The following is a 21301-nucleotide window of genomic DNA, read 5'->3' as shown; positions in this document are numbered from 1 at the left end:
TGCAGGAAAACAACTGTAGCTTTGGCACAAGCATTAACCTGTTTGTCTTCAATTAAAAATCAGTTATCTATTTGTCACTTATTAAAACTTCCAAAGTACAAACAACAATATACTGTCAGCACGGGAAAGAGCATCTGATATTATGTGCACAAGGAAACAAAGGGCAAAACAAATGTTATCTCCAAATGAGAATGAGTTTTGCATCTACCAAAAAAAATAAAAAATGTAATCATCAACTGTTGCTTGCAGATAAATATAGTCATGGATTCGTTCACAGCCAAGGCAAATTTGCAGCGTTGTTTCACACAAACAATAGCGACTTTAATTATCTGTTATCAGCCGTTAATTGCACCAAGAAGTTGTGTTGGTGCCACTCTGCAGACTTGAGATATTACAGTGCCAGGGAACATTAGACTCTTTTTGCAAAAAGCAAGCCAGGGAATGTTGAAGTTTGCAGCAACACAAGAAGTAATAAACTGATAAATCTTATCAAAAGATGTGAAATTATGAGCTGAAAACACAAATCATTCACTAAAACAAACGTGACTTTGAATCCTTGTTGAAGGAATATTACAGTGGTTTGTACCTTTTTTTTTTTAAGATACAATAAATGTGAAGCCACTTTCCTTTTAGTGAAGAAAAAAATCAACAACTAGACCTCCAATTTATGGGACAAATATAGAGTATTTGCTGAATTTACTCTATTAAAGATATTTTATTTTCCCTTTTCCAATTCCAAATACAAAAACTAAACTTGTGCATCAACTGATACTGGGTAAATACCAGTCTCCTTGGGTCACTGTATAGCGTACGGGTTATGGCGTGTGGCTCCATGTACAGAGGCTGTAGTCCTCATCGCGGCGGCCATCGGTTCAAATCTGACCTCTGAATGTCATCCCTTCACTCTCTCCTCCCAACATTTCCTGTCTGTCTTCAGCTGTCCTATCCAATAAAAGCAAAAAGCCCCCCAAAATACCTTAAAAAAAAGAACAGTCTCATCGAATAAAATACATATTATTCAATATTTGTAGGCCTAAAGGGCAACAATAGTGCTCACACTCAAAAGTTTGAAGTTCTTATAAACTGATGATGGCACCAGACACTGCTTGCTCTTTATGCTACAAGTTTTCTGCTCGTTTATTATTTTTACAGGGCTTATAAATGATGCTATCTGACTGTTGCATGCATTGCCTACCACAGATATTTCATTTTAGGTGGTATCAGAGGCATTATAAATCCATACATAACAGTGTCAGAACAACTTAACTTGTTATGGACAAATGTTATTTTGATATGGATCAAAATATACATAGATATCATAATTTAAAGTCACCCAGCGCTTTAAAGCACTTTACACTGTAGATGCCTTTCCCTGCAATCACACTTAAATTCATACAGACATCATATGGAGAAAATAAGACATCCACTTTCTTAATTTTAGAGACAGGACAATGGATAGAGTCAGAAACAGACAGAGAGGGAGAGAGAGTGTGGGGAATGACATGCGGGAAAGGAGCCACATGCCGGATTCGATCCCTGGCCACCCACTTGGAAGACATAAGCCTCTGTACATGGGGCGTACATGCTAACCACTAGGCTTTCGGCTCCCCGAGGGCCACTTTCTGGTTCTACAGTCTCCACTTACTGCACCCTCTAGTCGTGGCTCCTTTACTGGACAATGATTGAATCATTTGACTGACCAGTTCTGGGGCAAGAGCATTTACACACTTTAATATAAGCTTAATACATGAGACATTTATACAATTCAAAGCTTCATAAATCATACTTTATTAGAATTTTGCAATGGTGTCATTTCATTGGCTTTTGATCCATTTTTTTTAGGGTTTGTTTGTATAACGACAACATAGACTTCATTGCTGATTGGGTGACTTGGAAAGTATGTTTCAACTTCAAACTGATATGGATGAAGGGGATTTTGAAGGTCTTATGCTCGAATCGGATGTTCCTGGCTATCTCTATGAGCCGCTATACAGCGACGAGCAGTTGAGGCTGATAGAGACACAGGCGCACAGGAGGGATAAGACCTGCTATGCATTCTGGGAGTTGTTGTCTTTCATCCACATGAGCCAAAAAAACACTTTCTGCCTTTTCTCAGTCAAGAAGGCACCAACTTCAAAATGTATTTAACATTTCTACTACATATATGACCCAATTTCAATACAGATTCATGTTTCAACCGGTGAAGTATCCCTTTAATATCTCGAGAGCCTATTAGGTAAATGTCCACCTTTGGTGAAGTGAAATTCTATTCTATTCTATCTAGCAATTTGCATAGACAGAGATAGTCTTCATAGTGTCAGCATAAATATAATTGCAAGACTGGTTTAGACCTGGAAATTATTATTATTAAAAGATCAGATGTGATTGTGGAAATACTTGACACTGTGTTTTCATGAAATGTGTTGACTCAAACATCTTCAGTCTCGTGGCTCCACATTCTTTTTTTAACGAGGTCTTCTGATTGGACAGCAGATCCAATATTGATTGTTGTGCTGCTGCTGGTTTGCTTTGATCACTTCCTCAGTATGTATAGATGTATGGAGTTATAGTAAAGTCGATTTTCTCTCTTGATAGTATTTGTGAATATTCTCAGTGACACATCACTTCTACAGAAGAATGATGAATATTTGTGAAGGTCATATATCTGTACTGTGGTCGAAGAGCGTGTAACTATAAAAATATAGATGTGTCCTCTATATACAGAAACTGTACAACAAAGGAAGGAATGCATATTAAGTATGCTCTTGATATTAAGGTCATTGTTACAAGAATGACAAGCAGATCACTGAGCATAACAGCATTTTGATTCAGCCTGATGTGGAGTCTCCTCCTGGCTGCTTCACCTCACTGCGTCTCGGCAGCTATCATCCTTCATAAAGCTTACGTTCACTCTTTGAAGAGTTATTTAAACCACGCTAGAAGCTGCATCCAATTTAATTAACATTCAGGAGTATAAAAAGTCCAAAGATCATTTACAAGAGCTATTAGGTTTCCTGCCTTAAAATGAAGTTCAATCTCTGACCCGTGGTGCCTGGGGAGGGGGCAGATTCCCTCTCATGCGCGTGGAGACATCCATCAAAGGCTGCTCGCGCTGCAGCTACAGAACTGTCATGAACAAGTGTTAATGAACCCCTGCAATTATGAACAGCAAGATAGATGCAGTAGGTCTACAGTAGTAGGTCTGAACAGGCTATGAGGATGGAGGTTATACCCAAACAAGCCTTCTGAAGAATTTATATTGTGCATATAAATGAAAAGGTGTCGATGTTAAAGTGTTTACACTTGTTTAGTCTAGAGGCCTAGTTAGCACCAAAGAATGCGTAGTGTTGTGCACGTGTTTGCCGGATGGGCAGGGGCAGATCCAGGGTGTGACTGGGTGGCCTCGTTCCTTCTTGAAATCTAATTGGCCACCCAAGGTGCCACCAAAAGAAATCCCAAAGTGAACGATTTGGGCTGAGATGCAACGAGGTATGTGCGTGTTAGTCGACCAAATGTTTAAACATCATCACTCATGATAGTTGACACCAGAATGACCAGTCAGTTCAACTAACTATGGTAATAATTTTGCCCTCGATGCTGGTCCAATGTTTTAATCAAACTGAAAAATAGCCACTAGCAGGAGCAGTCGCCATTGACTCCTGTTAATGGGCCTGCTCTCCCTGCTTTACTACCTGGATGTAAACTGGCACAGTGCACATAGCCTATCAAAGGTTGGGCAGTAATTTCACTTCAATAATTGAGATAAGAATGTATGCAGGCTGTGTCAGGTGGAATTGCTGTATCGACTGGAGCAATGGGTAATCACATTAAGAGTTATTTGGAGTTTAACCTGATGGGAGGACCAAAGGCTGGTGGTGCTAGCAGTGCTAACGTTAGCCACACATGGCAAACCAAATATCATTGTTTACCTGCAGACAGTTTTAAATAAATTGTGCCCAAGTTTTCTTACCTTTTGACTAGTTGGTTAGTCTGAATTTAAATACCCATTTCACTGGCGTTTAGCTAGTAACATCTTTAGTTACAGCAGCTTTGCTAGTGACTTTCTTAGCATTTCAATATGCTACATTTTCAGTATTTTGACACTATAAGACATATTTTAAAAATGTGACAATGGTGCAGCCTCTTATGTGGGCGGCAGTAGCTCAGTCTGTAGGGACTCGCCGGTTCAAGTCCCGGTGCGGACCAAATATGGAAGTTGGTCTGGTAGCTGGAGAGGTGCCAGATCGCTTCCTGAGCACTGCCGAGGTGCCCTTGAGCAAGGCACCAAACCCCCTCCCCACCATCAGCTCAGGAGCGCCCGCTGTGGGCTCCGTCACTCTGACATCTCTCCCTTAGTGCATGTCCATCGGATCCTGTTTGTGCATGTGTGTATATTTCAGACTATAGTGTTAACAGAGTGTAAAAACAGAAATTTCCCCTTGTGGGGATCAATAAAGTTAATCTTAATCTTATGTGATTAATCATGATTACATTATGAATCAGTTGACAGCACGAGTATAAATGCCTGTGGTTATGACTCTAATTCAGGAAACTGCTCCAGAACAACAGAAAGTGGGAATATATTTGTTACCGCTGTCAGGGAATGTGAGGTCGTATCGTTATCGTCTCTGCTTCAGATCAAATGATGGTGTGTCTGTGTGTGTGCGTGTGTGTGTGTGTGTGTGTGTGTGTGTGTGTGTGTGTGCGTGTGTGCGCGTGCGGGAAACATTATTTCAGACTACTTGGACATAGTGCAGTGGCCATGAAAGCACCCATTGAAAATAGATTTTTTTCCTCTCTTGTATTCATGTTTTCTCTCTCTGTGTGTGCTTGTCTGAGTGTGTTTTTTAATAAAACTATAACATTTGAGAGCTTGGTCTGAGTTAAAGGTAGCACACAGCCTTATGAGTGGGTATGAAAAAGCTCACAAGGGCATTTAAAGACATTCTATTGAAATCCCATGACAGCAGGTGTATTTAGTTTTGAATAAATGAGTTTGTGCTAACATTTTGAGAGCTCTCTGTTTCATTCACCCATTGTTCTGCTTTGTGAGCCTCTATCTACAATTACATGCAATTTTATTTCTCCCGATCCAGAGTCTAGTCTTGTGCAATAATGGACGGTTTGGATGTTGCAGGGAAAAAAATCTCCCCCCTTCTCCCCCTCCCAATTTTAAATTGTAAGAAAATTGCGTCTGAGATGGAAAACATCGCTGTAACTGTTTTGAAACAGCCGTCTGCAAACACTGTCCACCTCCTCACTGTCTACTCAGCTGCCATCCAGGACACCTTCAATAGAGTTAATAAACAGTAATTGTTTATTGTCGCTCTGTTTACCCAGCCAGCACATCAGGCTAGCTGTAAGAGCTGCTCTGAATGTAAATATGCTTCACGGTGCTGTAGAGCAAGGGCTCATTTACTTGAAGTTTCCAGAAAGTTTGTGGATCTATTGAGCAATGACACTCTCTCATGTGCCATCATTGCTCAGTTGCAACCAGGACTGCCATTAAAGAGGTAAACAAGCTCTTACTGCATTGTGCTATATGGCCATCAACATCTCTTTTGTGCCTGTGCACGCAGTGTTACAGTAAATTGACCAGTGAGGATTAATTAGCTCAATAACGGTTTGTTCATACAGCGCTGCTCCAGTCTTTTGTGTGACATCAGAGACTACAACATTGACTTTGACTCTTCTTCTAAGGGTAGAAAAAAAATTCTGTAAAATCCAGAGGGACATCCGGCCATGCGCAGAGTTATAAAGTCACATTCCTTACACCATAAAATATCTATTGTTAGCATTTCTCATCTACAATGGTACACAATGGATTCCTAATGGAGAGATCAGAAGTAAACATCCAGGTGATAATAATCCCACTACTTGAAGGCTTTCTTTGTTTCACTAAATGGTCTTAAAGCCTCACTGACATGTTTTTGACATGTTTGCAACCAGAGACAAGTGTGACACTGCTAATATCAAGTCGAAAAAAACCAAACAGATGACAGGTTAGTTTTGCATTCCTACTTCACATGCCTCACTGACCAGATGACACGTCGCCTTGGCAACACATTTTCATAAATGGGTACTTTATACTGCTCTCTCCTCATGTCCTTAAATTGAATAAAGCTAAAGTTCGAACTCATTAGAAAAAAATAACATTGGAAACAAAAAAGTTTGAGTAATTTTCTCATCTGCTGCCATATTCAAGCGCAAGGGTTAGGGTTAAGGTGTTGCCCTCTAGTGGCCATAATAAGAAATCCTGTATAAAGCATTTTAAATTTATTGTGAAATCAATTTATAAAGTATTCTTCTTATTTATTATTATTTCTCATGCAGTCCATGTCTAAGAGTTGTGCCCAATGTGTTTAACTAACCAATCTAATCAACACCCATCAACCATGGCTGGCTTTCCAGTCAACACAGCTCTTCCTGTGTGCTGTTTAGAGATAGATGTTAAAAGGAAAAGGTAAAGCCAAAAACAAAATTAGACAGAAAACCTTTTTAGATAACAGAAAGGATGGCAATGAGGAAAAGACTGCAAGCCACCACAGATCATTGCTCAGTGGGTTGGCTCTTTAGCATAGCGGAATGGACAACTAAAGCATATGTTGCCTCCAGGCTCGGCCTTCACAATTTAAAAAAACCCCCAAAAAACAGAAACACACACAAATTAATATTTATACGAATAATTTAATGAACATTCTCATCAGGTTTTTCATATACGTGAGATTAATATGGCTTAGTAAATGTCCCTGATTTCTACCCAGAGTGTTTATCTGAACATATAATAACACAGTAAATAGACCCTTTTTCTTCTATGGACTCAACAGCAGCAGGAACACAACACGAGCACAGTTGGAGGCCATTTATATTCACAAATAACACAGAGACATTGGAAACATCTTCTCTCATTAAAGGTCCCATATTATGCTTTTTCTGGTTGTATATGCTCTTTAGTGTGTTTTCCAAGTGTCCTGTGAAAACAGACACTTTTTTCAGACTTTAGCTATTGTGAACGTACAAAAGTAGGTACATAGATTAAATATACGAACCCCAAAAAGGGCATAATATGGGCTCTTTAAGTTCTCTTATAAGAATAACCTTAACATAATCTGCCTCTGCTGCAGCTGCTCCTCTCCTTCCATGTTTTCTTCTGGACTTACAACTTTTACCACAAATCTTAATCAACATGATTATGTCCACTCAAAACGCTTTTACACTAAATGTCACACTGACTCATTCACACCACATTCATGCACTGGTGACAGCGGAAGCTATGTAAGGCCTGGCACACACACTAAAATAAAACGATTTTGAAATGTGAGAGAGCCCACACATGACACACAGATTTTACATTTCATTAGTGTGTAAATGACTTGTTATAACCTGCTGTGGCTCAGTGGTAGATTTAATCATCACTCAACCGAAAGTTTGGGGGTTCGATCCCCAGCTCCTGCCTCCACATGTGTGACTGAATGAGTTACTACTGATGGATACTTTACAAAGCAACCTCTGCCATCAGTGTGTGGATTGATGTGAATGTGTAGATGTGGCCTGCAATGTAAAAGCCCATTTGAGTAGTCAGAAGATTAGAAAAGAACTATACAAGCTCAAGTCTTTTCACCATTGACCATTTACTTGGAGAAAATGCTAATAATGTTTCGAAAGATGTCATTAATTGTCCCCAAGGACTTAATTCTTTTTTTCATGCTTTTTTTGACAGGCAAAAATAAGGCCAAAAATTCCTGCTAAATGTAATCTTAATTAGAAAAAGAATATTAATAAAAGCAACTACTTCATCCATGGATGACAGTTTACATTTCTTTGTATGATGAGCATTAGGCAATGCTTCAAATGCACCAAATGAAGCAATGCTTTCTGGCTGTCCCCCATCGAGGCGTGCATAATGTTGAAGTTCAATCAAAGGAGGATTTTCCTTTTATAGATTGTTTCATTCTGTTAATTATCAGGGGAGGCCTAGAGGCAGAAAACTATTAAGATTTTCACACAGTAATGATAATACGGTTCTATTGAAGATGTGTCTTTTTTCCTTTTCCAAAAATGATCCTGCAGCTAGTCCTTAAAGTCTCTCTTTAGCTTTCTGGACAAATGGAACTCCAGGCTGAGAACAACTCGCCAATAAAATAGCTTTGCACAAGGATTTTTTCTCTTATAATGGCCCTTTTTCTCGATTCTTAACGAACAAGGATGTTACCTGACAGGTGAACGTTCAAGGTGAAATATACAGGCAGGTTGTTGAAGTATAAAGAAGCCCTAACATGCTAATGCAGGACCCACCACAAAGCCACTCGGTGTGACTGCTCAGCCTGCCTTGGTAAGTGGATAGTCATTTGTATAGCTTTATATGTTTTAAATCATAGGCTTCAGATATATCATGCACCATATGAGTGTAGCTGTCTTTAGATGGCTGCAGGAATATATCAAACTAAACATATCATACAGTAATAATAATAATAATAATAATAATAATTTATACTTTATTAAACCACAGTCTTGACACATCAAGACAAACACATTTACAGGACATTAGCATGAGCTAGGCAAATACAGACAAATAGAAACAAACTGTACAGATACTGCGAACAGTACATGAACAATTAATGAGTGCAGGTGTAAGTGTGGAGAAGGTGTCGTTTGTATGTATTTTTGAAATATGAGGTAGATGGTAAAGTTCTAATGTGATGGAGGAATGTCATTCCAAATTTTGGTGTATGTGTAAAAGAAGGACTTCCGACCATAGTTGTTTTTGTATGCAGGGACTGGGGTGAGACTGACCTAGTGAGGCGCACTTGTCTCATATTATGTGTCGGTGTGTAAAATTAGGTTTTACACTCTGTCTAATGGACATGCTACACACACATAGGCCAAAATACACACATGCACAAACAGGATCCAATGGACAGGCATTAATGGAGAGGTCTCAGAGTGAGGGGCATGAGCCTGCTAACACAACAATGTAGGCCACAGGCAATTGCAGCTCGAGCCAAAGACAATTTTGTCCACCACTTGCGCTTAATGGTGCTTAATTATGGTGAGTTCCAATTTAGAACTCCTTCCTGTGCCGCTGGAGGAGAGCGGAGGCTTCAGAATAGCGAAGGTGTCACCAAACAGCAGTTTGTTTTGGTTTCATTCTGGTGCTTAAGGGCGACATCTATTGGATGAAAAAGTCACACATTCTTCCTTTAATGTTGCACCTGAAAAAAGATTTTGACACTTTAATTTTTGCATCCAATTTCCCCATGATTAAGACTTGTTTGATACATCATTTGAATAAAAGTTTCACTCGCTGTGCTGCTCAACAAAGTACCACACGGACAGAAATATTAAATGTAGGGATAAGACAGGGAACACGCCACAACAAATATTGGGCCCTTAAAGGGGTTTTTAGGTATCCCAAACTGTACGTATACATACTCTCATACGGGGCTAATGCATGAGTCAAACGAACGAAGGGCGTTCATCAAAGACACAGGGGTTTGATTCTTGAGTAAAATAAACAACTCCAACAGTTTCACAATGTTTCTCCATTTTTATTATTGTTCTGTGTCAAACCTGAACAGAATGAGAAAGGATTATTAGCAAATTTTAAAGTTTAACTTGGCCTTGCATATTCATCACTGTGAACATGACCCCACAGGCCTTCACATGCAAAAATAACGTAGGACAGGCATCTAGATAGTCGTATTTGAAGCAAAGGGCTTGAACACTGAGCTGAGCTGCTGGTATGCACTCTCATGAATGCCTGCTTTGGAGTTGATTTGAACTGTGATGGCTCAGGTTCTGAGGAAAATAGTGGAGACAAAACACAAAAAAAGTAGTGGAAGATACTGTATGTGTTGTCTGTTGAAAAAATGTTTAAAATGCGAAAGCAGTGCTCCCCCTAATGCTCTTATGCTGGCCTCACACCTAACCACTTATTTTGTCGCAATTTCAAAGTCAGAGACAAATTTCCAAGTTGGACTTGAATCATAAGTTTTGATAGAATTTGGGGCGTGCTCCAGTGATCTCGGCTATTTGTTGTAAGGTGTTCATAAAACTCAGTCCGAGCTGTTTAAAGTCGGTTTGTCCTCGTCTTGGAATTACAATAAAATCAAACATATTAATATTATCACAGGTCTATAGTCTTGTTTATACAAATTGTGTTGTTCAATGACATGCTCATTGTCAACAAAGTCTCACCAGCGCCAAACAGGAAGCTGCAGTCTGATAAACATGGCGAGGAGGTGAAGTAATTATGGTTCTCCTGGACTGTGGCAAAGGAGAAGAAACTGTGGGATTTGTGGAGAGAGCTAGTATGCCGCTTTTACTAGAACTCCCCTTTGTACCACGATTGGGTGAAGAAAGAAAAAAAATTGTGGATAGAAATTGCTGCGGCCCCCTTGAAACTAGCATTCACCTTTTTTAGCTTCTCCACTTTATCGTGCAGGGAAGAACACATCAAAGAGGCGTTCTTGCTCCTTCCACAACTCCACCAGTTTTTCCTCCTTTCCATTTTCTGCGTAAAAGTTTTAGTTGTAAATTTCCACCAGGTGCATGATGGGAATTACTCTCAGTAGGAATCTAGTGGTAGTCTTGCAGTTGGTGACCTAGTCTCACTCTAAAACTGAAATCTCTGTGAGTTGCTGACACGTTGTCTTCAGATGTGAGAGGGTGACAGACAGTAGTCCTTTCAAAGTCTTTTTAGTCTTCTAGCGTGTGGAAGGAATTCACCAGTTTTATTGCTCAGGTTATTTTTAAGGTCACAGTTTCTGCCTTACCTGAGAGTCAACACGAGACTGCTCGACTTCTTTGCACCCACAGAGAATGGTGAAGACCTCCTGGTGGCACTTCATTTGCCGGTATCTGTGTTTTCTTGATAGTTTGATGCTTATATGTTTCTCTGATACACACACTATGGATCATCATAGTTTTACTCAGAATATTTCATTAAACTTGGTGCATGTATACTTTCAGATCAACAGACATGAATTTGTTTAAACTTGTGTTTATGGCCGTATTTTCAGTCATGGTTTCTTGCACCAACATGATGTGACTGTAAACTACATGATGCCAGAGCATCTCAGGAATATAGTTAATTAGTATTTGTTTACTGCACCATCACCCTGGGAGATCATCAATGCCTGTGCATGAAGGATTTATTGATGCCACCCACGCTGCACACAAACTGCCCAAAGTCAGAACACCACATTCAGTCCAGAACTGCTTTTTAATCGTATCTGCAAGGCATATCACAGAAAATGATGGCTGCTTGCAAGCAATCAGTGCCACTTAATTTGTTAGCCCAGTGGACAAGATTATTTTGTGCATTGTTCATGTGTGCCGCTGTAATGGCTTTTTCCAACATTTCCACAAACCGCGGATGGATTAGAAAAACATGCACCAGATAAATGAGTAAAAAAGTTGTCGACTAACAGTGTGAAGAAAATTAGATTTTAAATTGCCTGCATGCGAGCACTATATATATTCATGTGGGACAAATGCTCCAAGTGCCGCTAAGTGATTTAAAGTTGATTGGAACTGTCCCTGTTGTGATGAATGATGCCAGTAATGAATTGATCTCCGTCCTGGGATCAAACTGCATGAAACACTGGTTGTAGGCAAACATTGGGCGTCTATACTGTAATCCCACATGACTGTGCATTTATCTAATGAATTGTAAAGTGATGGGGCTCCCCCTCAGAAAGGTTGTCCCATCAATCATAACTGGGTCATGTACACACGGCTAGGAGTGTGCCTCTGGCAATTTGGCTGTGGTCCATTTGGTCCAAAAACAGACAGACAGGACCCACAAGTATAGTGATGGGGCGTTTTCACACCTATAGTTTAACTGTCCATTTTATGATGACCTAAGGAAAATGCTCTTTGATAAAGTACCACACAGAGGCATGCTCCAAGATAGTGATATAATTAAATGTCTCTTTAATGACCAAATGTTCAAGATATCTAATTATATTTCTAAAGCCTGGAACAGAAGGAAACACAGAACGTATGAACAGTAGCAGGCTCTCAGATTGGATCTTACACAGCATCACTTTGCCCTGGGTATGAATGAACAGATGTATACAGCACAGTCTCTCTCTCTCTCTCACTGTTTCTCTGCTTCAGCAGCCAGTCTCAAGTCAACGCTCGATAACCTCAGGATTTTGCACTTCGTCATTGGCTTCATTTTTCAACACCTTAGGTTGTCACTTGGTGTTCACACAGGGACATTTGCAACGGACCAAAACATGTGATATGTGATCAAAATGCTCTATAATTGGTCCGAATTTCTTGCAGGAAAGATCCCAGAAGCAAAAAAGGATTATTTGACTCCTACCTGGCTGTGGCTCCTCCAAAGACACTTTCCAATTTCTAAGTGGACAGACAACTACATGGACTGATGGCTCATTGGTCATTGGTTTTTATTTTGTTTGCATTTAGCCCTGTAGGCAAACGATACAGTTTGAAAATGAACCAGAACTTAATCTCGGAAATAATATGTTCATATAATGGAGTCACTGTAGGCGCCTATCAAGACAGTTCAGGAGAAGACACACATCAATCCTCCAGAACCATGACCTGCTCATCCACCAAAATAGTTCTGCCAGATATGCGTGTGGTCTTTTAAAACCGATTCAGCAATGATGAATACAAGAAGGGCTTGGCTTGGTTAGCTTGTTTTATCCGGAGAGGCACAATGCTGACGCTTTCTGTGGCTTTATTATGAATGAGACGAGGCTCTGATGGAATTTGGGTATACCATGGGACCTCCCAGATACTGTCCGTTTCACAGCAGGTGCAACATGGACTGCCTTCATTTGACCTCACAGCCTGAGCTAACAACTGTGTTTGTTCTGGATGTACCCACTGACCCCCCCCTGCCCCCACCCTCTCAAAACACAGAAATTGAAAATGTGCCAGGAGCCACTTTTTGAAGGACTCACCACATGGGAATAACTGAAAGGTCACACAAGTCGCGTTTCCTACTGAAAAAAGGAAGTTCTGAGTTCTTTCAGCCATGATAAGTGTTCAGATTGTTGCTCTGTGACCAAAGTTTGTCACATCAACATGACCCTGTGTTTCCACAGCAACCCATTCTGGTGTGGTCAGATGTGATCAGTTGTCAGCAACTTTCATATTTCACCTGTCACTTTTCATCCGTTATTAATAATGCATGTTTAGAGGCCTCAAACTGTAACTTTAACCTGAGGTTTTGAAACTAAAGCTGACAATCTTACAGAGATAATACGTTTGCATCTTGCAGCTTACTCTATCATCAGACATTAAGGAAACATGCTATGTTGAAGTGCTGTCTTAGCTGACAACAATGCAGCAGCCAGTATGTCCTCCTTCTAATTTTAGATTCTGGTCCTGAATGGTCTGGATTTGTTTGGACCAGAGAAGGTAGGCGGTTTTAAGGCACTCCAACACGGCTGTTTTGGACATCCCTCAGTTTGCCAGATATGAGAGCAGTTATCACGGCAAACCAACAGGTGTTGCAATGATGGAAGAGGGAAAGCGAACTGGTTTAGATAGTGATTGTACCCGACCTAAAAAGCCTCTACATATTTTCTAATAAGCTCCACGAGCAGAAACGTGGTAAAAGGATACATATTTGGAGATGCTTTAGGAAAATTTAGAGGAGTTAGAGCGTTAAAAAGATTTCAAGACTGATGCAGAGCTGGCTAAACACTGAAGCTTCAGTGTCCATGACATGGAAACCTGTGTGTGCACCGACTCTTTTTAATTTGGACTGCAGTACCCATTTTAAATGCTAGGTGTCTGAGTTACATACTGTTCCTTTAACACTAGAACCGCCAAGACCGTCTGATGGACGGTTTGGGTGTTTATAATACAAATAACTCTTTTTAAATAAAAACTATGAGCCTCTCATCCTATGACTTTTTAAAATATGTGTCCTGTATGTTTTCTGAAGCCTATGTGTAACTAAATTAAAACACACAAGATTTCTGAGCATTTATGCCTCTAACCGCCGCCGCCTTCATATTGACGGCAGTTGAAAATGATACATTTCCCTGGATTGTTTTCGCGCATCGTTTTAATTTTTTATTAGTTATTGTTTCTATTTATAGACTTCATATATATGCGCAGGAATTTAGCAAAGAGTGACAGATAGATAGGATGTACAAATAGATCAATAGAGACCATAGACAGATAGATACATGCTCATTCTTGAGCCGGATAGTATTTTTTTTGAATTGGTCGTATGCAAATAAAATTGGTTGATTGACTGACGCATGGGTTGGTCGTGTTTTGTGTTAATTAAAATGACGCCACTTAGCTTCGGCCATTAATATTTAGAGTCTATGAAACCAAACCATGACTCTACTGAAGTTACAAACCAACTAGTTTCAGCGCAGAGGTTAGAGTGGACTTTACACCCTAACTTATACATTAATGGAGCAACAGACCACTGATCTTTAAGTCACTCTTTTATAAGTTAGACTGAGGAATGAGATCAGGACTCTTCTCCTTTGACAATAAGAAAAAAAAAAGATCCAAACTTCAAGAGGATGATGATGAATACTAATTGAGTTCACTTGTCTTTTCATTTCTCACATCATGACTGAGTGCATGCTCAGAAACATTTTCTTCTGCTCCCCTCCACTTCCTTCTCATTACCTGGTTTAGTGCAAGTCATACAGGGGAAACCTCTGCACCCTGCAAATGCTTATTTTGAATGCAAAGCAGAATGCTGAAAATGTTCTCCATCACTTAGTGCCTGAAATAATTACCCCATGCCACATCCCTTTTCTTCTGTGAACGATTCTGTCGTTTTGAGTTTTTTCCTTTTTATTCGCATGCTCACTTTAAAAGGCAATGATGCACTTATTCCAAGGACACAAAGGAGCATGCAGCTTTTTTTCAATCTGCACATAAAATTGTGTATTTTTCTGTCCTCAAACTGGCACTGAAGGCAAACTTTTTTGACACTTTTCAGAGCATATCACTTGATCGCTCAGGAACTTCCATCAACTTTTAATTAAAGAGACGAGGGAAACTATGATGTATATTTTAGACCTAATTAGCACGCCGGCTCAGGGGAGTGAAGTGATTAGATGAGTAAAGACTCCCCAAGGATGCTGCAGACGAGCTTACATACAAATGTAACACACACACACACACACACACACGCACACATTCACACACATGCATGCACATTCTGAGAGCGTTTGCCTTCCCAGCCTAGAAGCACTTAAAATGATTTTTCACTTTGGCGTGACATTTTCATTTTTCATGTGCACTGCTATCTTTATACTCACCATTCACCATTTCAGGATTTTCTCCTGACTTGTATCTATCAATAGCTGAAGTCAAGCACAATTATCTATTGGGTTTTGAAAAAAAAGTCAGGGAACACTCAAACACAGTACTAACAATAACAGTCACATCACAGAGCTGTGTTACAGTGGCTGCTTTCAGAGCTGCTATCAATAAAACTACACACAGCTACACAGTGAATGTAAGAGCAAGAGACAGAGGCTAACTGAAAGGAAAAAGACTCAGTTATTCAAACTGAGAGGCAGAGAAGGACTTTATGTTTCTACTGCTCTCACAAGGCAGGATGGTCCACATGAGCGCACACTTTTACCAATCAAAACATTTCTGTTTGTTGCAGATGTCCTGCTAAGACAGGGCTTAGACTAAAGAGCTTTGGCCTGATTAATCCTCATTCAATCAGAAAAGAAATCAGGTGAAGGGACCCTGTTTGCTACCACAGTTCTGTAGTTTAGTCTCAAACCTCTCAAAGTGCTCTGAGACCAACCATGGTTGCCTTGATTGGGCAGGACAGTTGAAGAGAGATGAGAAATGTTGGGAGGAGAGAGCGGGGTTGCGGTGTTGGGGCATGCAGCAAAGCTCTGATGCCGGTGTTATGCCAGGAAATGCTTGCCTTCCAAGAAATTACATAAACCTTCTGAACAAACAATTTAACTCTTATTGCTGGAGGCTGATGTCAAAGTATCACCAGCACAAGCACAGGTACACAACGTTGACTGCCTTCATTATCGAAACCCAGAGTGTTCTGGCTGTATCTGAAAAAAAAAAGCCACAAAGTCAGTAAAGTAGCATTTTCCATTTTATTTTTTTATTCATTTTTTCTTTTAAACTGAGCACGCTTCATAATTACATAAAGACATGCATGTGTTGTATAACAATTTTATGTACAAGAGGTAACCATGCTCAGGTCCGGGTAGTCCCGGAGCAGACCAGTGCAGACCAGTTGGGGAATGGGGAGGAGGGACAACTTTACCAAGTGTTACTGCACCCAAAGTACATTTGATGCAATATTGACTTTAAGCACTGGCACGCCTTATCTTTAAAGCTACTCATATTCACTAAAATAGCATCTATGACTTTAGGTGTAACTCCAATAGGTTAACAATAAGTATGAAAAACAGAACATTTTCTTCTTGCATGAGCAGAAACTGAGCTAAGCTAAACACTTTCAGTCGCCTCAGTAAATCATCTAACTGGCCTTGATGGTCTTTTGTCTGTTTCAGGTATTTTCTCAGCTTTCTATATCTTAATGATGATATTCTTCTGATGCACAAAGCAGCTCTATTGTAACACTGAGGCTGGCAATCAGAGGAAATATCAAGATGCAATTTACAATTTTTTAAATATGACATCAAATGATACATGATTGCAGCACAAACGAGAATGAATTCATCTGCACCCATCTTCCCTATTGAGCCGAGCGTACACTGTTCAATTTAGACCCCATAGTATAACTACAGCTTTTTATGCTTTCTCTGTTTTGTCAAAGCACATTGTAAACCTGGGTTTTTAAAGGTGCTATATAAATAAAGTTATTATTATTATTGTTGAAGTGGAGATGAATTTCAGCCGAAGCACACGTTGTGAGTCGTGCAGTGTAGGGGGAGCTCGACGGTCCATCACGGCCTGATCAGATGCTCTTGACCAATCCTTGCCCTAATGTTAGCTTTCAAACAATATTCCTCACATGAACACCCATAGATTGGACATGAACAATACTTTATGAAACTGTTGACTAACATTATAAAAATCTATCTCACGAAGCGATATCTATTCAAATCGTCTCTTTTCTTATTTTCTGTCAATGCATTCCCCTCCATAACTTCCTATTGAGTCTTATATTTGCTCAATGGCATTTCACATAATACAGAAGCAGCAGCAACGACTTATTTCTAATTGCAATAAATTAGGTGTGCATCACTGGAACCCTGTCTTTTGTCGTTTAGAAGGAAACTGTCCTTGGCTGCAGTCATGACTAAGAAAAGAAAGCTGTAAAAAAAGAACAGACTGAACAGACACGAGAACATCAAGGCCAGTTCGATGCATCCCTGAAAAGAGTGACAAGCAGTGTTTCCCCTACCATTATAATAGGGGGGCTGTTCATTCAAGCCCCCTGCCTTTGACTTTTTGGCGATGCAGCAGTTGGGTTGACTTAAAGAACCTTGTTGGGTTGACTTGCGTTCATCTCCTGCTGAAGACTTTTCGGTGTCACTTTGGATGCTGTGTGCAAATTGATTCTTCAACTTCAGTCCCATAGATCTGTTTTGTTTTGTTGGAGATTGCTCGGTGTTGTGCGTGAGTCTGACTTAAACTCTTCTACTCCACCGGACCTGCTCCTGGCTTCATCGATACAAATGCATGCTGCATGGCCAAGCATTGCTGCAACCCACACAGTTTCCGTTTGTTATTCTGGATCAAGTTTTTAGAGTTACCGAAAGGCTCAATAAGTCAGAGTGTATGTGAGTTCATGAACGCAAACGGATGCAAGATTTAAAGACTGATACATTTTTATCATGGATTATCATGAATTCAGGTTTGAACTGGAACATCAATATTAAATATTGTTGAAGAACTGTCCACCTCCATAGCAGCTGAAGTTTTAATAACAGCCTGCTGAGGACGACATCGAGGTCACAGGAATAAAAAGGGATGGAAATCTCTTCTGGAGGTTGCAAAGAAAAGCTTCTGAACATCATGGTTATTGTTTGTATGAATGACGTCTTTTAAATTCATTTTTAAAAAATCCTTGTTTCATACAAATCCCCGATTGCATTAGCAGAATCAAAGCAGTCAAGTGCTGTTCTCTTAGGTTCTCTAAAGCTGATGTGACATTGCACGGTAAACATTTACCCAGGATAAATGGGGAGAATAAGCAATACAAGGATGCCATTTTTTTTTCCTGCAGTGTATAGCAGCACACAGTCTTCCTGTTTGGCATTGAACAATTGTTTGCATATTTGCGTGGCTTTAGGACAAAAAAATGAACATACTGGCACAGCAACCTCCAGCTACATGACTGGAGAAGGGCCCATGCAAATGAATGCTATCAGAGACAAAGTGTGATAAATGTGCTGTCAATAGAGATAGTGCAGTGCCACATCACGCTCCCCATCACAGAGCCAAAAGAAATCTCAGAGGCTCTCACAGGCTGCATCGCACGTCGTGTAAAGAGAACATGAAATGCTGCAGCTTTGCAATATACTGTAAAATATCTAGTTTTTATCGATGTCTTATGGAGTTGACTTTCTGTTTAAAGACCTAGTTTTTGAAATTATCATGAACTTCTTAAATGTACCGTCCTTGCTCTGAAAGCGCTTTTCTAAAGAATCCAGCACAAAGGCTGATGGCAGACTCCTAAATTATCAATGAAATAGGCAGTCATCTTTTTCTGAATAGGCTCTGATGGCTCACAATAACATACCTACAGCTGAAGTGCTGCAATGTGCTAGTAATTTTCCTTCCAAATCAATCCCATTTAGGCCGGCATAATGTCTTGTTTTTTTCTGCCACAGTCTGTGGAGGGCTGAGAGGAAAGAGAAGGCTCGACACACATGCCCGTCCAGAGTCATTGTTGATCCTTTTCTGCCATGTTTCAACAGCCTTATCACGCCAGCTATAGAATCTGGACCTAGTCCGTACCTGCCTAGTGATTGGGTGTGCAGCTCCCTGATGACGGCAGCTTTCACTTCCTAGATATGATTACTATTCTTGACCAGCTGATTTTCTACACTCCCAGGGTTGCCAGGACAATAAGGACCTACTGGTGCCAAAAAAAATAGATTATTAAATGGTTTTTAAGGCTGCACTAGCATATGTTGTTGATTTAAAGAAAACTGAAAGACCTAATTTATTTCCTGATCATGTGAACTCTGAAAGTTAAAGAAATGATTTTGTTGTCAACGGCTCTGAATAGATCTGTAAAAACACATAAAGAAGCAAAACTTCAATTGAAGTTAAGTAACTACTTTCACAGCCCTTTCAGTGTACTCAACTGTTCTCAACCTACAGTAATACTTCACATTGCCATTTAGTTGACATACAAGTAAATACGGCAACAATACAGAAGCAGGGAGACAGAGAGACGTGATTGGTTCATCAGATTGGTACCTTGTGGCAGACATTGGTTGAAGTTTTTACATGCTTACAACTGTTACAGATGACAGATTTTATTTGTTCCATTTTCAGAGGACATGAGTTATTAATTTCTGTCAGGGTGTAAAGACAATTTCAACCAAAATCTTAAAAAGTGTATCCGGAGAAGATTACCAACCCTGCTTTGGTGGAAAAAAAGTACCAAGGGGGTTTAGTTACTCTTTAATAATCCGTCTCCAACGCATTTAATCTCATATATATTTATTGTATTTAGTATTTTCCACTCCAAATGTTCCTTTTATTTTTAAATTAAAAAGCCCTTAGAAAATAGATGGCAGGATATTTTCTCTTGGATGTGCTATGAACTGTTTCCAAAGTCCATGAGGAAAACAAGTCAGTCCAGAATCATTGTGGAGGGACAATTTAGACAAAATATAGAATTTCAAAAGTAGTTTCCAAGAAATGACAGCACTTTAGAGGGTGGATACAACAACAGTAAGAGGTTGAAATAGAGACAAATTGGCCAATCTTTTCGACCTAAAGCAGCTGTGTTGGTATTGCAGGCATGGCATACAGCATTTTATTTTAAAATACCACTGAAACAGTTGACCTAGGTGTATTTTCTCATGTTTTTCTCTCTCCTGCAACAGAGACGTTTATGTCCCGCAGCAGCTAGTGGAAACAGAAAGCTTTTAACTAAAGTACCCAGGAATGAGATGGCAAAAGGACAACAGGTAAAACTGTAAAGGTTGGTGGGTCTGGCTCTCTGTCGACCCATCCCTGCTGACTGCTTTGAAAAAACAACATTTTGAGCTTCACTTTCTAAAGCCTATTTGAAATGAAAATACTGATTTACTAGGACTGTGACATTCAGAAGGTATTCAGACCTGTTCCTTTTTGTTCACAATTTCCTTTTGCTGCAATCTTTGCTCCAAATAGTACATTTTTTAAATCCCTTATACATTCCATAAAGACAAAATAACATCAAGATTTTAGTTTTACGTTAAAGTAACTAAAAGGTGAAAACAAATCCAACATCAATTGGTTGAGAGAAATATCCGATGAATTACTGTCGTCACTTCTTTTCAGTTCAGCAAAATGGGAATCAAAGTTGGATCAAATTTCGAGTAAGAAATGTATTTGTGGCGTTGTAACACACGCATTTATATACATAAATACAGTATTCTGTTCACTTACAGTGTAGGATACAGTGGGCAGGGTGTGTCCTGATGGCGGGCCAGTGGTGGCATGGGCGCCCCTAGAAATCTGATTGGCCACCCCCAGGTGCCATCCCGAAAATCCTACACTGTGTTTGGCTATTTGCCCTGTCAGAATCAGGACTTATGTTAAAACTAACTCTTAGGTATTTTTTTTGGAATGGCTGCTAGTATTTATCCAAGTATAATGCACATGAAGTGTTTATCACAGCAGCACATACGGCAGCTTTCTTTGGGAATTGCTGCTTCCGTATGCACCGGTCTTTGACGTTACATCCCATGTTTCCACGGCAACGATAAACATGTTGTGGCGGCCGCCTCAACAAGTCATGTTCCATTACAACTATAAAATTACTGATTTTTTTGGCTTACAGAACTGTTGGAAATATTTGAGGTAATGTAAGTACTCAACAACAACTAAAATGTAGAACATAGGTTCAGTCAATTTTTACTGAATTTAGATATTTAAGTTTTAAGAGATGAATCACAAGGTAAAACTGACACAAAATTTCAGTCAATAAATTTGGGGGGCATTTGGATGCTGCAGTAATTCTAATGCTATAATATATCATTATCTGATGGTCTTTCAGTTCGTTAATTATCACAGAATCACTCTATCTCGATATTATGGGCCTTTATGTTGCATGATAACGTAGTGTACCGTGTTGTATCATATTGTGTCCTGTCATGTCGTA

At 39.7% G+C, this 21301-nt stretch overlaps 1 long non-coding RNA gene across 1 annotated transcript in view; it reads left to right on the top strand.

The window, feature by feature from the left end:
- Nucleotides 1-21301, top strand: part of LOC132990822 (uncharacterized) — a 78695-nt gene that overhangs the window by 32314 nt on the left and 25080 nt on the right. The window lies entirely within an intron of this gene.

Source organism: Labrus mixtus, chromosome 16, assembly GCF_963584025.1.
Source record: "Labrus mixtus chromosome 16, fLabMix1.1, whole genome shotgun sequence".
Taxonomy (NCBI): domain Eukaryota; kingdom Metazoa; phylum Chordata; class Actinopteri; order Labriformes; family Labridae; genus Labrus; species Labrus mixtus.
The sequence above is the reverse complement of the archived record's forward strand: the minus strand, read 5'-3'. Positions and strand labels throughout refer to the sequence as shown.